Source organism: Haemaphysalis longicornis, unplaced genomic scaffold, assembly GCF_048455015.1.
Source record: "Haemaphysalis longicornis isolate Haplotype H1 unplaced genomic scaffold, Haemaphysalis longicornis Haplotype H1 scaffold_10, whole genome shotgun sequence".
NCBI lineage: Eukaryota > Metazoa > Arthropoda > Arachnida > Ixodida > Ixodidae > Haemaphysalis > Haemaphysalis longicornis.
Genome location: NW_027526204.1, coordinates 80,574,761 through 80,588,564, shown reverse-complemented (window position 1 = coordinate 80,588,564; position 13,804 = coordinate 80,574,761).

Below are 13,804 nucleotides of genomic sequence, written 5' to 3'. Positions count from 1 at the left end.
TGAGTTAGTTATCGAAAATTACCTCTATGTTCATACTAAACGATTACAGCTAACTGTTACCATATTATAATTATTTTCTCCTCTCCTCGTGCCATGTGACCGATGATGATGATGATGGTGGTGATGGTGGTGGTGGTGGTGGCGGCACACCTGGGGTGCTCCATATCACCCAACTCTTCGGAAATATTCGCTCAGATGCGACAATAAGTGAATACGAGTGGCACAAAACGTTGTTCACATTCACCATCGTACAACTGACTTCCGCAACAATCCAGTAGGTACTCCTAATTGAATAAAATTATCCTAGCTCTAAATGATTCCGAAGAAGTCTTTAGGTTTATGTTACCGTGAGAAACCTTTACACTCCACGCGCCCGTTCCACGGCGTCTCGTAAACGACTATGGGCCTGGTAATTAAAATAGCTACCTTCGGGGCTAAAGCTTTAGATTTATGATGTTATTAAAGGCGGTCCCTCATTATTTCTTATACGAACCATGCTTCTGAAGGTCCTGAACCTCGGCATAAATTGTAAAAAATGTAAAAAAATTAATGTTCCCAACAAAAATAAATGGTATGTTTCACAGTCACAGCCGTCAAAAGACCATTGTATCTGCCCTTTTTTCTCTGCACTTGCCTCATCCCGTGCGTGTGTCCGCCGCCGTGAGTGCGCCGTGTTGCAGGACGAAGCGCACGAGTGCGACCCGCGTTCCGTCCAGGTAGCGTGGTTGGCGAGCGGCTGCAATAGAGTTGCCTCTGTTCCGACGGCGAAAAACGGAAGCCCAAACTTTACTGTTTAGTACATGGAGAGTAGAGATAATCGAAGGCACAGCAGCACACGGGCATGCTTAAAGCATCACGACTCGAACGGGCAGAGTAACGTTCTCCGCCAACACCAAACATGCACTGACGGCTCGTCAAAAGCCGAGCCTGTTTGTAGTATTCACTGCAGCGGTAAAAACAAGCGTTGACGTGCTTCTGGGAAGAGACGCGCAAACAAGCGAAAGCACTCCCATTAAGCATGTGAGGCGATGAGTTGTCACCAACAACAGTCGCCGCGTGGAGCCCACGCATGCGCAAAAAGGTTCTTGATAGGGTGTAGGTTTGGGCGAGTTAATGTTCCATGCTGTGTGTCAACTTGCGCAAAAAGACGAAGACGCAGGAGCTAATGTCCGGCCGAACCTATACTGAATTCAAAAAGGGGATTCGATTGCTGAGATAAGGAAACGTGTTAGTTTTAACTCTTCATAATGTATTCTGTAGTTTGGATGAAGAAAGGGGAGATGACCCTCCTACCTAGTTTATAGATAGTCTTGCCGGATTTACTGGTAGGGCATACTGGGGTGTTATAGTGCTCTTTCTCCGTGTCGCGGTTGGTGAGAGCGCTGGTCAGGGCACGATTGCGTCATTGGCCGGGAAGGCAGAAAGGGCAGGGGTTCACATGATTTTGATAGTACGAAAAGGATGGGTTGAGGTCAGGGGGCACGTTGCTGTTGTCTTGATTGTAAGATTTCAGGAGGTCAGTCTCTTGAGGAGATATCCATGGTCGTGGGTTCCCGACGTCGATGGAATGGGGTCGCACCACTGACCTGGAATCCTTGGAATAAAGTGCGCCGAGTGCCGGGACTCAGGCTTTTCTTCTTGCTCCATGATGGTCTGGATGCAGATTTTTGGGAAGCTCTCGGGCATGGATATTTACTTTGACCTCCGGTTGGAGAATTTCTGTTGACTGGAGCCCATGGGTGTGCCATTTATATGTTGCTAAGAGCAGTCCCCCGCCAGCATGTGTGTAGAAGGCGGGGTCGGGGTCTTGGGGATGGCCGTACGGAGCCCTTCCTTGTCCTCTGCGCTTCGCCAGTCCGATGCCGTGAGTTGGTCAGGAGACACTGCACAGAAATGAAAATATGAAGTCTTGCAGGTGTGAATGCTTGTGGAGCTGCATGGCTTGAGCAATTCGGAAAGCACGGGGAGGACCTGGATCATATCACTCGGGACCGCCCACTTTTAATTAAAAGACGATTTACTTAGAGCCGGAGTGCAACTGGGAGGATGTGAGACTGCGGTGTCCAGCAAACGGGTTTCGTGTGCACACTAAACATTGCAGGTTGGCTGGGGCGTGAGTGGAGCGACAGGGACAAGGTGGGGTGGGGTGGAATGAACGATTTACTGCACATTTCCAGGTATTGGCTACGTTGGTGATCTATTGGTGATGTAAAATTTCTCTAGCACGAGGAAGAGGTGGCACGGGGGATGAGTAACCAACATGCGGTGTTGCTCAACGTCTGCTCGCTAATCTGAAGTGAGCGAGGTTCTACGAAAAGTCCGCGAGGAGCTTCGGCGTGATTTCAAGTTTCTCGCAGCTCTCAGAGATGCAAATGTAATCGTAAACTCCGCGTTATATTTCCGGACGACTGAATACGGGCACGGCAGGGTTTAACGCGCCGACGCAACGCAGGCGATGAGGCGCGCCGTAGTGGAGGGCTCCGGATTAATTTTGACCACCTGGGGATCTTTAACGTGCGCCGAAATCTCGTACACACGGGAGTTATTGCTTTTCGCCTCCACCAGAAAAGCGGCCGCCGCGGCCGGGAATCGAACCCGCGACCTCGTGCTCAAGGATACGCGTGTTAACGGCCCACTAACGAGTTCGCGGCTGTAGGTGGTAGCCATTTCGGAGTCAAAGCGATTCCAACGGGCTGTGATGGCTGCATTCGACATCGCCGTGGGCGCGGTCAGCATACCAGACAATTACGGAGCTGCTTGTCTGCCAAGTCGTAAACAATCAAGTGTCGGATCCATAGTCCAAACAAGTAGCACCTCACGCGTTACTGCCAAGTGCGCGTGGTTGCCACGGGGACAGTGTCTCATGTCCTGGTACGGTCCGAAGCACGTGTTCGCACATGAACACTAAACTGTCGTCTCCAATCGGACCACGTGAGCCGAATAGAGATTCGCCAGCGTCCACGTGTCCACCAACGATGACGCGCGCATTTCGTCGAAGCTGCCAGAGTCGTCGGCCTAGTGATTTCGGAGACAGGGCCGGAAGGTCGCTGTCGTCAACGGCCGCGCCTCGTAGTAACAGCTCGCCAGTCGGCCGCTGCCAGCGTGGACTGGTCTACGCGGGCGGCGCGCGAGGGGAAGGGTGAAAGGTTGGCGACGGCGGCGGAAATTCCACAGCCTCCGCCACCACACAACGACAGCGTGCGTTCCTGGGGCGCCGGCGGCAGCACCAAGCAGCACGTTCCCATCGCCGCCGCCGCCAAGCCAAGGCCGCTGGCCGTGCCCGCGTCACGTGACCGCGTCACGCGCCCCGCGCGCAAGGACGTTCAACCGGGACGCGACGCCAGCCGTCGCCGAGGCACCCCCGAAACCTTCGCCTCTCTCGTTTCGCCGTGCTCGCTGGGGTCGCGCTCGGCAGCTGACCGTTGGCTTCTGCCGCCGTAGTGAGCCGCTGCTGCTTCGCGACCGCCGCCTCTGACGGTGCGACTCGCCGGACGGGCTGTGCGAGGTGGTGGCCGCTTCGCTTTCGGCGCTGTTGCTAGCGTGATGCTGCGCGCCGCCGTCGGTCGACAGAGGGAGCCAGTGGCACGCCTTGGAGTTGGAAGCGATCCTGTTACGCCTTCGAAGAAAAGCGCGATGACGCCGATCACGGTGTGAACGAACCTGTGCGCCCCCCGCCCTGGTGGCTCAGTGGCCGAGACCTGCACTTGAGCAAGAGGCCGACAGTTTCACTCCCCGTCACGGCCCCGCTGTTATTGTATCTTTTTTGACGGGAATGAACTGCAAAAGAAACTGTCACGTAGGCTACCCGGTTAATGTACCTGGTTCCGGTTTAAAAAGCCACGTAATCCTGGTTCTATCACGTAGGCATGCCGGTTAATGGGCCTAGTTCCGGTTAAAGAAAGCCACGTAATCCTGCTTTGCGCAGTGGTGAATTGAAGTTCAAACTACCTCTTAACTAGCACTGCTAAACTATGGAGAGCTTGCATCCCTTTCCCCTCCTCCAGGTCACTTCAGATGGAATTTTTACCTCAATCACGACCCCTTCCACTCAAGGCTCAGTTTAAATCTACCTCACCCTACCTCCACGAAGCACCTTGTTAGCCCAAGTGTCACTTCACCGCGTCACAGGAAACAGCTCAGCCAAATTTTCGGCTTTGAGCTTCATTCTGGCAATAGAAAATTCACTATAATACGACTGTCGGAAGCTCAGTAAATGGTGCTTCGTATAGTTTAGGATTACCAAACGCAAGTTTCACGGCGGGCTATTTGAGACACGTCCCCTGAGTAGCCGGAACGGGCTACCGTTGTCACAGGTCAAAGTCCAGTTCGGGCTTATTGTAACCTGTATGCTCGGGCTTCTTGGATGTTTCAAGCGCACCGGGCTTGTTTTGACGTGCACTGAATGCCACGCGTTCGCTAAGCGAACGGTCCAGATTCAACTTCGGTGACGTTTACCTCCATCCATTATGGTCACACTCGAGATCAATTGTCATTGTAGTCCGCCTTTGTTCCTTAGCGCCATGCAGAATTGGGCAGAGGAGGTACGGCTTTCTGCCAATTTATTATTAGCTGCGATGAGGGGGGGAGGGGGATTTAAATGCGCTTTGTTTAGCGTTATGTGGCATATACCAGGCATGAACATCCATAGGGGGGGGGGGGAGCATAAGGGCGCAGGTGCAACTTCCTGCATGCGAAGAAGCTTGTAAGAAACATTAATTTCGAGAGTAACACCACTGGAGAATCTGACTGATCTGTCGTTTTGAGTGCAGACAATAATAAACATTATTTTAGGTGCGGATTACCATAGGACCGCACAATGTCCGTCCGCGTCCATGCGCATAGCATTTACAGTCCCAAAAAATCACACAGGCACCGGCAGGATGCGAGCCTGTGTCTGGTAGACCAGACAGAGTTAGTGTCAGTCGCCTTACCCATTGGGCTACGACCGTGAGTTAGCACCCGAGAGTCAAACGGCTTACTCCCTCGCCTTAACGGTGCGGAGTACCTTGGGACCTCCCAACGTCCGTCAGCGTCCATCCATGCGCACACCACCATCAAGCGAAAATAAAGCGAAATTCGGTTTGAGCCGAGAGTTCCAGTTTCACTCAAGGAATAGTCAAGGTGCAACTCACGGCTCAAATTGAATGGCGGCTGGGGTGCAAATCGGATGTCACTCTGGGTGCAACTTGGATGTCACTTCGAGTCCCCGTACTCCGCACACTCGCCATCATCCACGGAGTGGAGATGCTGCCATTTTTTATTTTATTTTGCAATAGGGGGACCGAGGAATGCTTCTTCACTGGTTAGTTGAGGGTGGGGTAGGGGCAGAGAAGGGCAAAGGTCGCGATAGGGGTGAAGGAGGTCTTGTGTTAAGGCGCTGTCACCGAACTTTCCTGTGGACCGCTTTGCACCCCCGTGACCGCCTTCGTAAAGTTCGCTGACACCCATTACGAGTCTACTTGCAGAGAAGCGTTCTTCACGGGAAGCTTTTGGATCGGGGGGTGGGCGAGGAAGATTCAGTAAACGTAGGGCTAAAGTCTGCCATTAGCAGCTTGAGGTATAGAAAAAGAAAAACAAAATGGCGGATTCAGGTTCTGTGGACTGTTGCGCCCCTTGTACACGGCGCCGACCTCTGGCCCGGCAGTGCGATTGAATGTGCTGTGAAAAAAAAAAAAAAAGTCTGGCGATTACGATGCTCCCTAATCGATATTAGGGAGCATCGGTTAGGGAGCATTAGCTGTTGAGCTGTTTTGACTGTGCAAAATATGTCGCAGCGAAGAATTTCAGGCGGACATATTTGTACGGTTACAGAAAACTTGTATTTGCCGTGGCTGAAGGAGCACATGCACTGGTTGCCTCGCTCATTGCTCAGCACTCACTCGGAGTTCTGGCGTCGGCGGTGCTGAGCCTCCGCTGAGGCAGCTCGTTTAGCTGCAGCGGCTGACGAAGCGCACGACCGGTTCTCGCTGTTCAGCACTCACTCTTGATGGCTGCAGTGCGCTGATGCGGCACTCACTCGTGGGTTCTCTCGACGTCAGCTATGGTAGCCTCTGCATCGGCGGCGCCAAGTGCGTCTCAGGAAGGGGCCGCGACCCGCGTCTTAAGCGAACGCACATCATCGCCTCGCGCACGCCACCCTCACGTTTTCGCCCCAGCGTCGCGCCGTCGAGCGCCTCGTGCGGGCTCATCATACTGCCCCCCCCCACCCGCCCCCACCGCACACTTTCGAAGAATCGTCTCGCGCCACCACGGCGAACCGCCCTCTCCTCCCAATTTCGCGACACTATCCTCCTTTGCTTTCTTTCACTCTTCGGTCTTGCCATCGTTCTCTCGGTAACGACGACGGCGACGCGACTCCGCTGTAGTTTCATGTCCGCAGCTGTTTCCTTCCGAAGGTCTTTGTGTGTTGTTTCGGATGCAGCATTTGTTCAACATTGCTGGGACCTAGAAGCCTCATCAGAAGGAGGCAGCTGCTCTCGGCAGTGGCTCTGCAGTTAATACTGAAATTGGCAAAGTAGAGCATATCACAGTGCATGAACAATGCCATTATACTCTTGGTGATTGCATATATGCTTGGCGTTGTAACAACATGAACCATGTTCCAGATTGAAGACGGTAATGCGCGAATCGGTACCTAGAGCCACCGGGACCACGGTAGGAGAAAGAAGAGGAGACCACGCGCAACAAGCAGGCCGACCCTCTCCCTCCTCAAACATAAAAGCCGCTTGGCGGCGGCAGCAACACGCTAACCTATTAAGGTGGGATTACCGCCTCTTTATTTTAAAGCATCGTCTCAATGCTAGCATGCTAAAAAAACTCACAAAAAGAATAGAAAAACAACCTAGCAGAAATGGAAATGAAAAAAAATTAAAGGAAGCTTCACGACCATTACGACGGTTTAAGTCCCCGATAGCAGGTGATTTGCTTGCTCTTCGCTGCTGCAACGTCCTTTACTCCATCATTGTTGCTATAAGTCTGCGCTTCCCTTATTTTTTTGGAAGTGATAATCGTTGGACATTAATTTGGAGGGGCATTCGCTGTCGTATCTCTCTCGTTCCGAGCAAGTGTTGCCATTATTACGACGAACGCTGGAGCTTTTTTTTTTTTTTTTTTAGGGGGGGAATCTTGGCCGATCTCCCTAAGTGGGTATGCTTGGCTTGACAAACGTGCGCCGGATACGCTGGGCGATCACCGCGAGCCACGCGCTCACGTGCGCTCGACATTTTCTGGGTATTTTTAACTGCGGACACCAAACTCAAACGATTTGCTAAACAGCTTCGCTGTTAAAATGTCCATAAAATCAAATGCAGGACACTGTAACCTGTAACATGTTTACTGTAACATGTCTAGTCCTCGCTGCCAAGCGCATTTCCTTCAAACGCTGCCGCACGCAAGACTGAAGCAGTGCCACTTAGAAAAAACAGCGCCAAAAAACCATACGACAGGGAGTAAAGACAAACACTGCGCTGAACTGCCAACTGGTGTTTATTTAGAAGAACAATTAATATATACTAGAATCAAAAACAACGCATTACACGTGGCTGCTTTCATTTCCACAATCAACTCCCATTTTTTGTGTGTTTGTGTTATGGATTTCCTTCTCTCCTCCTTGTTTTCGATTCCAGTATATATTCATTGTTCTTCTAAATAAACCTCAGTTGGCAGTTCAGCGCAGTGTTTGTCTTTACTCCCTGTCGTATCGTTTTTTGGCGCTGTTTTTTCTAAGTGGCATCATGCGCCAACTAGCCCGTCTCAGTTCACTGAAGCAGTCCTGAACATCTGTGCCCCCTCACTCTCTTCATACCCCAACATGCGTGGTGTGATGCTGGTGGTGAAAACGTTTTTTTGAAATGAATGGCATAGGCGAGGACAGAAGAAAAGGGATGAGCAGTGGGTGGCCATCCTAGTGCGGTAGGCCGAGTGCCTTCGCGGCCACCATGGCCCGAGACTCCAGGAACTCGTGGTCTTCAAGCCGTCTGCTGCGCTCTGCTCGAGGGAGGAGGGAAAAGAGGGTGAGGGGCTTGTGGGAAAACTCAATACGTGCTAGGGGCAGTGGCGTTAGGAGTATCAGGGCAGTGCGGGCAGCAGTAGGGGTAGGTGGTGGGTGAGATCCTTTGATGTTGTGGGTAATGGTATTAGGTGTGAGTTTGCAGTCGGCACCAAATGCGTGCGTCCACAGTGGAAAGGGAGGGTGGGGAGCCGGAGATGAGGGGGGAGGGGTGCTTTATTGTAGGGGTGTAGTATGTCACTATAGGGTTGGGGGAGGGAAGTGCAGTACCGAAGAGTTGCAGAGCGGTGCCTCGCCTTCTCCTTCGGGGAATGCCACGTAGATGACCTCACTCTCAGAAAGGCATGTCTGTGCAGGGATCCATACTATGGGAGACTGTGGTAGCTCATGGCCTTTGAGAGAGTATGGTCGCTGCGAGACTATAGTGATACATCCGGAGGCAAAGCGGCGACAGGCCTCTTGCGGATCCGTGAGTACGTTAACGTAGGGACAAGAGGCACGTGCTATTGCCAGAGCGGTGACTATTGCGGGAGAGCAAGAAACTTTTCGCGGTGCACTGTGAACAGAAGGAGTGACAAAAGTGCTAAGAACGACAGAGGAGATAGCGCGCCATAGGGACAGCGGCCTTGATGGTTACAGGGAGAGCTCCCTTCGGAACGCTGGAGGCGTTACCATGTCGATAACCAGTCGAAGCGTGGCTTACCGAGGGCGTGGTCTCGATGGATCTGGTCACTTCCGTCACCGCTAATACACGGTGCAGCCACTGTGGCCCGCAATAGAGGAAGGAATGGGACTGGCTAAGGTTGACTGCCGATACTGGCAAGTATAAAAGCGACAGGAAGCCAATTCCGCATCTAAAGCGAACAAATCTGACCGCTGATATGGTTGGAGCGCTAAGAACGGTTAGCTCGGTGTACGAGGGACAGAAATGCCGCGTTGCGGACTACTGAGCAACGCGGGCTCAAGAGGGCGAGCTTCAAGTTAGCGGGTTAATGGACGAGATTTTCGCGCATTCAGTCTAGTCCACTTATAACAATATCCAAGTGCCAAGGAAATCCCATCGTTGTAACCGATGATTGTTATATGCGGGTTGCTAAATAAAAAGACAGAGCAGAGCTTAAAACAAACTATGTGCTGCTACCTATTTGTGGAAAAGAAGCCATCCTCGGCCAGCTTTGTTTAATGCACATGAAGCTGGCGCACATTTTTTTTCAAAAGTATCTATAGGTGCTTCACCTAACTGAGCGAAGGGTCCTTGGTGGAAACGAAGTCCTTGAGAGACTATATACGTTGGGCCTCCTGCGAAGGTGCTACCCGAGTAGGCTGTGCAACCGCGTCGTCAGATTTGTCTCTGCCAACGCTGTCCGCAGCACGTATCCGCGCAACGATCGCCTCTTCAGTGAGGCACTCAGACATTTCCAAAACATCGGCCCTGACGTTTGATCTGCGGAAAAACGGAGGTAGTTTCGGAAGAGGCGCTCTGTAAAATTCAAAGCAGCAGGCACGGGGATGGAGCCAAAGCGGCGGAATCGGGAGGAGTGTTTGGAAGGAGAACTATTCCCCTCCTCCTCTCGCTTCCTCGTAAGCGGCGTAGTTGACTTGTTTTCTTAGGGGTGGACGGGATGCAAGACGCATCTTGGCGCATGGTGTCAGCGTGGTTGGCGTGGAGATCCAGCGGCATCTCACATTTTCGGTGCTTGCTGTAACCCGATTCAATCGCTATATCCGATATCGCGGCACTGGAGCATTGTAATAAGCGGTTTATTTTCCTATGGAAAGCATACAAAAGTGGACGGTGCCATAGCCGTTCATTGTTATATCCGGTATATTGTTATAAACGGTATCGTTGTAAGGGGGACTCGACTGTATATCCACCAATGGATTTTCAATTATTTTTTTTATTATTCCAGCCGCGAGTGGTTCCTTCTCATCAAGCCCGCCACAACAGGCCACCACATACATTTCGCAAGGGCCGGCTGCGGCGGCGTTGCCAAAGGTCAAAGAGCCGCCAGATACAGCCCGTTCCGTTTAGGGGGTCAGTATGCAGCGTGCTGGATATCCGGAGCGTGCAATTCTCTTCCATGCTCGTGTTAGGTAAAAACCGAAAAGGAAGGTCCCACAACAACCGCTATCGATTCAAGAAACTTCACCCAGTTCAGTGCGACAGCAAGTTTCAGCTGATTGATTGATTGATTGATTGATTGATTGATTGATTGATTGATTGATTGATTGATTGATTGATTGATTGATTGATTGATTGATTGATTGAATGAATGAATGCCGATGCTACACCTGAACTACGAAGCGCGCCGTAGTGGATTAATTTCGAACACCCTGGGGATCTTTGACGGGCGCCTAAACATCAATGCGCGGTCATTCTCGCCTCCATCAGAAAAGCAGCCACCGCGGCCAGAATCGAACCCACTACCTTGGGATCAGCTGCACAACGCCTTAGCCACCGAGCCTCTCCGGCGGGTGGACGTTTTAGCCCCTCGCGTTTGCTGAATTAATGCGGCCCATTCGCTGGTAGGGCGGAAAAGAGCTACCGATGAAAGTGGAAGGTAAAACAGGAGAAAACTGAAAAAGGAGGGCGGAAGTGGGCCATTACGTGAGGGAACAGGCAGCTACAAAGTAAGTTGAACCAAGAGACCATAAAGTTTCATACTAATATACACTAGAGGGAAATCTGGCGCCTCTGTCTAGGGGAGCCCGCGCTTCAGCGAGCGTTCCGTCAAGTACCGGGTAGGCACGTTTCACTTGTCCTTGGAATGGCTCATGAACAGGCTGAAAAGTTGGCTGTGTTTGCGAAAAACCGACATTATTACTGTAGAAGGCTCATCAAAATTGCTTTGCTGTTATAAAAGTCAACCTCCAGAAAGATTAATTTGTCAGTGATTATGTAGAAGTCAGTGATTATGTAGAAGTGATTATGTAGAACAAGAAGAAATGTTACCCTTTTTGGTTGATTTTGGCTTCGATACAAAAAATTACGCCCACCTCCCCTCGCGGGAACTCTGGTGTGATGCGACGCTGAGGGGGGTTCAAGCGCAAGCGGAGAGCAACCGTCGACCGAAAGGCCGCCGGAGAGCGGCACACCGGTTATATGCGCAGCGCGCCGGAAGGAGAGGAGACCGCGGAGAGAGTGCCGCGGCTATGACGCAACACAATCCAACACAATCCACTTTAATCCAATCCAATCCAAAGCCAGTCCAATCCAAGTCAATCCAGGCCAAGCTAAGCCAATCCAATCGAATCCAATCCAATGCCCCTCGCGAGAGAGTGTTCGCTATCGGAGAGGAGAGGGGGAGAGTGGCTGCGGACAACAACAACGGACGCACGCAGGAAGGACAGGGCCGCCGACAAGAGATGCTCTCAGCGTCGCATCTAAAAAAAGCCATATTGCTAGCTAAGCCAAGTAGGCGAGGAACATCGCTAGCGGCAATGGCGCCACCTACGGTGGCCCTGACTGCAGCGACAGATTTCCCTCTAGTACATATTTGTATGAAACTCTATGCAGGAGACAAAGACACAGAACAGACCTAGTGACACGCATGCGCCGTTATTCCACAAATAAGTGAAATGGACAGCGAAACAACCAAGCCCAGAGGCGAATACAGGCACCAAAGGTACGATTATGATGTTACGAACGGACAGGGGGGAGCCAACACAAATACAGGCATGCCCAAGCGCACACGCATGCGAATCAGCAGTGGCGCAGACAAGTCCTCCAAGACGAAATCCCGGACGCTCAGAAGAAACGATGAAGGAAAAGAGAGAGAGAGAGAGAGAGAGATCAGGGAGGCCCAGCAGCATCTCGTTATCTGGCCGCCATCGCGTCATGCTTGCGTGAGATTGCAGCCGCGGGTGGTCGCGTCGGGTCGCTTCCCGACGCGTTCCGACGAACACGCAACTTGTAGGCAAACAAACATACGCAGCCTATAATTAGAGGCAACGGCCGCTCCGCGAGAACAACAAACACGACACGAAACAATGCGTTTCCAGGTTCGCCGCTCCCCGCGAGCGGCGGTCGGAAACAGCAACGGGCGTACGTTTCGCCGTTTATATCTCTAGTTTCGTGAACTGAAAGTGGCGCTGGGTGTAATCTTGACACTTCTGTACAACACGCCGCAGATAAAACAATTCCTGATAGCGCGCCTTTTGTATCCTGAGGGTAAGCATATATATAGATCATGTTAAATTCGTAGTTTGAATGCCCCCAGAACCTTTAAACGGAAGGTTCAAACCGCGGGCCTATCGTCCACGCTTCTCAAATATTTAAAAAGAACCACTAAGCATCAGGGGAAGGCAAGGAGAAGGAGACGATGACAAATAGAAAGCGACGAAGGAAGGGGAAGAGAAAAATACAAAAAGAAAATGAGGAGAGCCAACAATTGTCAGGACTTTTTACCATTAATGAATAGCCCTGCGGCAGCATCGTAGCTTGTTTTGCCTAGAACCACCTAACCAATAGGCATATTCATTCGTCAAACATTTATAACACCTAAAGATGTTCATTACTGCGCTGCGCATGCGCAGTTAGGTCATCCTGTCATCCTGTCGAGGGCGCCAATTATATCGCAGGACGGATAAGTTGGAAAAGTAAAGAGATGTCACGACATAGACCTGTTCATGCCTTTACACCCAAAACCGTCTGGATTGCCCGCGTCTGTGCTGCGCTCGCGCAGTTACAGCGTCCTGTCGACGGCGCCAGTTACATCGGCGCAAAGTCCAGCCCCGGTGATATAAAATGCAAGCTACGAAGACGAATAAGTCGAAGACGTCTATAGATGTCTCAACAACGTCGCATGTACAACACCCCCTGTGTGTCTAAAAAGCTCCAAAGACGAATACGTCGAAGACCTCTATATAGACGTCGCAACAACGTCGCGTGCCCATCACCTACTGTGTGTCTAAAAAGCTCCAAAGACGAATACGTTGAAGACGTCTAAGACGTCGCAACAACTTCGCAGGTTCGAAAGCCCGTGTGTCTCTAAAAAGCTCCGAAGGCGAATAAATTGAAGACGTCTATAGACGTCATGACCGAACGTGACATGTCCAACAGCTCGTGTGTGTCTTAAAAGCTCCGAAGGCGAATAAATTCAATACGTCTACAGATGTCAAAACAACGTCTCATGTCCAACACCCCCTCTGTGTCTCCGAAGACGAATAAGTCGAAGACGTCTACAGACGTCACACCAGCGTGGCATGTCCAACACCCCCTGTGTGTCTAAAAATGCACCAACGTGCAAACCGTCGCCTCTTCACGTACTATGCTGGTGCGCGATGCGTGTCTGCGGGCATCGAGAGCGATGGCCGGCGCAGCGCCCTCTCAGCAGTGGAGCATCGGGGGTCGGCGGCCCACAAGCGTCGTACCGACCTGGATTCGCGGGGCCGCGCGTTCTGTTTGTAAACAAACCGCCGCTGTGCGCCAGGGAAGAGGGGCCTCGGCGCGCGACGCATGAGGAAGTGGCCCCGTTGTGTCACGAGCTTCCCCCCACCACTGCCGAGGAAGAAGGCGGCGAGGAATGTGCGCTGCCACCGGGAGAGAGGAGCCGCTTCGTTATAGAATGCATTGCGCCGCTCGTAGGCAGCGCCTGCCGATGGTCCGGAACACCGAGTCACAAGAGGAACCATTGCCAGTTTCTTATTGTTCTGGTTATTGTTGCGGTTGATTTTTTTATTTGTTTATTTATAATTTGTTTATTTATATAATATATATTTATAAATATATATATTTATATATATTTATATATTGGGACTTCGCTCTCGCTACTGGCGTTCATCTGAGAATGTAGT